Source organism: Chenopodium quinoa, unplaced genomic scaffold (assembly GCF_001683475.1).
Source record: "Chenopodium quinoa cultivar QQ74 unplaced genomic scaffold, ASM168347v1, whole genome shotgun sequence".
NCBI lineage: Eukaryota > Viridiplantae > Streptophyta > Magnoliopsida > Caryophyllales > Amaranthaceae > Chenopodium > Chenopodium quinoa.
Genome location: NW_018743593.1, coordinates 468,402 through 472,493, shown reverse-complemented (window position 1 = coordinate 472,493; position 4,092 = coordinate 468,402).

The following is a 4,092-nucleotide window of genomic DNA, read 5'->3' as shown; positions in this document are numbered from 1 at the left end:
TAACTCCAACAGTGGATGGAAAGGAAATAAGAACGACAGTCCTTCTTCTTCCAAAACCACCCACTCAAACAACGTTAGCACTTTTAATTTAGGTGAAGTCCTTGCTATGAACAATCAAGGACAAAAGAAACCATTTAGGAGAAACTTTACTCCTATTGGCAAGAGTTATGACACCGCATTTGATCGATTAAATGCAAAAGGTCTTATAACTCCTATTGGACCATTTGGAGACCCACCAATCGAAAAGAGGTCGGCTAATTGGAACCCCAATGCACACTGTAAGTATCACCAAGGTAGGGGCCATCTCACCGAAAGCTGTTGGAAGCTTAAGGAAGCTATCCAAGACTTAATCGATAACAACAAGCTACCATTGCCCCCTGCCAGTATGAAGCCAAGCATTGATAATGCACCTCTCGCTCATGCCTTGGCTATCTCTGATGAGGAAAACGAAAATGACCCCTAGTCTCTCATTAAACCTGTCGAAGAAATCCATGCCATTGAAGAAGACGAGGAGATATTCTTCGACACCATGGATAGCCTTCCAGAACCGACAAGTAAAGAAGACATACAATCACTCACACTGTCTATGAGGGAAGGGTCGCATTTGCTATGTGAAACTCTCAAAGCTATAAAGGAACTTCAAAATAAATATGACGAGTTTCCACTCCGAAAGATGAACCTAAGAGAGAATTCACAGCCATGAGAACAACTTATGAGGCAAAACGTTTTCCTTTACAAGTCACTGAAAAACCCAAGAAGAGTAATACAATTTACACTCCAATTGGGATCCCATATGCACAAATGTTTGAAATGCTCTCCGAGAGTGGTGAGATCAAACCTCTCGAACCGAGACCATTCGAATCATTGAAAAGGACAGATAGATATTACTGTCAGTATCATCAATCAGGGGGTCACACTATCGAAAACTGTTTTAAATTCAAGGATTTAGTTCAGAAAATGATTGATGAAAAGAAACTAGTCCAAGTTCCACAAGAAGACGATGCAAGCATTAATGGAGTTTGGGATAGTGATGAAGAATACGTCTACTTAAAAGACATAGTAGGATCTCCACCTTCTGTGTCATACGCCATGGATGACTTTTGGGCTGAAGAAGACTCATCGATAGACGTCCTCACAAGACCCGGGAGAATGCAATCTCCTGTTTCAACACAACCCATGCCAACCACGCAACAAGTTCCCATACCTGTCATTGAAGATAATGATATCGTCAAGAATTTTAAGAAAAAAAAAAGTTGAAATGAACGTATGGAAACTTTTGGCGACATCTCGAGAGCATAGGTTGGCTGTAATGAATGCCTTGGACAAAATTGGGATAGATTCTGACACCACTCCTGAGGGGTTGGCTAACTTCCTCACGAGTGATCTTCCTAGTACAATCAATTTGATCACCTTTTCTAACAAGGATTTACCTCCAGAAGGTGACAAACTTACAAGGCATTAAACCTCACGGTAGTTTGCAAGAGAATGAATGTCCCTATGACTCTTGTAGACAATGGATCCGCCATCAACGTCTGTCCACTTAGAACTGCGAGGATGTTAGGCATAAGGGATGAAGATTTAATTCCGTCTACACAAGGAATAAGGGCCTACGACAACACTCGTCGTCAAGCTCTTGGTAAAATTACCATGAATGTAACGGCGGGAGCAATAGAACATGTTACTACTTTCCAAGTAGTAGACATTAAAGCTTCATTCAATTTGCTGTTGGGACGCCCTTGGCTTCATGATCTAAAGGCAGTCCCCTCATCTCTCCACCAACAAGTAAAATCCATAGTTGGGGGAATTCCTATCACCATCGATGCTTCGCCTATGAGGATCAAGTCTATAGAAAATCCAATCATTAATGTGGAGCACGACGAGGATGATGAAGACTTATGGGGCTTTAACGAAGAGGTCTCCTTAATCCAGGAGGATGAAAGGACCCCTCTTTTCCATGACCCCTATTCCAACATGATTGTAAATGCTATTTTGAAGAAACAAGGACATTTTCCTGGGATGACCCTAGGAAAGAAAAAGGGAATAGCAAAATCGCTGATGTCACCTGGCCTCCCTAAGTTAGACACTTTCGAACTTGGTTTCGAACCGACTCGGAAAGATCTCAAGCGAGCCTAGGAAAAATCAAAGGCACGTAGAGACGCTCGCACTCAAAAGAAAGTAATCCCAATGGATCAGTATCCTCTTACACTTAATGGTCAATTTATAAAACAAGGAGAGGACTATCCATGTCATGAATTTCCCGAGCCATTTTTTGTAAACGGTATAAGGCAACCGGAATTTGAGATTTTCTTGGATTGTTACTTCATAGATGAAATCCCAACTCCTGTCCATAAGGAGAAAGCACCCCCATGCTTTGACTTTAACGTCATGGGATTACTATTTGGGCAAGAAAAGAATGAGCCAACTTACAGAGAAGATAACTCCTCGCTCATTCAAACAATCTTACAAAGCGAAAGCTTTGATCCCTCGAAGCTAATCACCCCAGCCGAAGGATCACTACAAGGGTGGCGCAAGACTGTCAAGGTGACTACTCCAAGTGGAAGAAAAATATCCATCACGACAGGGCAAGGACCAATGTTTGAAGAGTCGTCTGAGTCAGAGTCTGAGTCGGAGTCTCTCCCTATAGAGTCTTCTAGGTCTTTAGTAGTAGCACCTTCCCCTCCTATTTCTTCTCCTAGAATAGTTAGTGTCAAGTCCCTGAGGACATATCACTCTTTGATGTAATGATCTCAGAGTATAATAATACTTCTTCTTCTCCTTATTTCTTGTGTTCTTCTTTGACCAAAGATGACGAACATTGCTTAACTAACAATGAAAAAGACAAAGAAATTATTAAAGCAATGGAAACACTCGAAAAGAAAACACCAGTAATTGAAGAAACTGAAACTGTTGATATCTCAAATGATTCAACCAATAAAAGAGAAGTTAAAATCGGACTAACACTTAACAAACAAGAAAGAACCGATAATTAACTTACTTAAAGAATTTATCGATGTATTTTCTTGGTCATACGAAGATATGCTAGGCATTAATAGAGAAATAGCTCAATACACTATACCACTAATTCCAGGAATGAAACCGGTAAAACAAAAGTTACGTCGAATGAAACCCGACGTAGCTCTTAAAATAAAAGAAGAAGTCCAAAAACAAATAACTGCAGGTTTCATCAAGGTATCCAAATACCCAAAATGGGTCGCCAACGTCGTCCCAGTTCCGAAAAAAGATGGAAGGGTAAGAATGTGTGTCGACTATCGAGATCTAAATAAGGCAAGTCCAAAGGACGACTTCCCTTTACCACACATCAATATTCTGGTAGATAACACGGCAAATCACGCGCTTCTCTCATTCATGGATGGGTACGCAGGTTACACCCAGATTCTCATGGCAGAAGAAGACATGGAGAAAACAACTTTCATAACACCATGGGGCACTTACTGCTACACGGTCATGCCATTCGGGTTGAAGAATGCGGGTGCTACTTACCAACGTGCAACAACTGCCTTACTCCATGACATGATTATGTCGACGACAAGATTGTAAAATCAAAAGACCGTCCAGGCCATCAAGTAGCCTTAAGGAAATTCTTCGAAAGGCTAAGAAAATATAATATGAGGCTGAACCCATCTAAGTGTGCCTTCGGAGTCACCTCAGGCAAGCTTTTGGGTTATGTCATAAGCTCTAGAGGAATAGAGATAGACCCAACCAAGATCAAAGCAATCATGTTAATGCCATGGCCCAAAACCGAGAAATATTTGAGGATTTATTGGCCGGCTGCAATACATAAGTAGGTTCATATCAAAATTGACGACGATATGTGAATCAGTCTTCAAAAAGCTCAAAATGAATGTACCAGTAATATGGGATGACGAGTGCCAAAAAGCCTTTGAAATGATCAAAGCCTATCTCGCAAATCCTCCCGTATTAGCACCAGCACTTCCTGGAATACCTATTAGGTTATATTTGACAGTTACCAAAGAGACAATGGGAGTTATGCTAGCACAAGAAGTAGAAGGCAAAGAAAACGCAATCTACTATCTAAGCAAGAAGATGCTCGAATATGAAGCACGTTACACA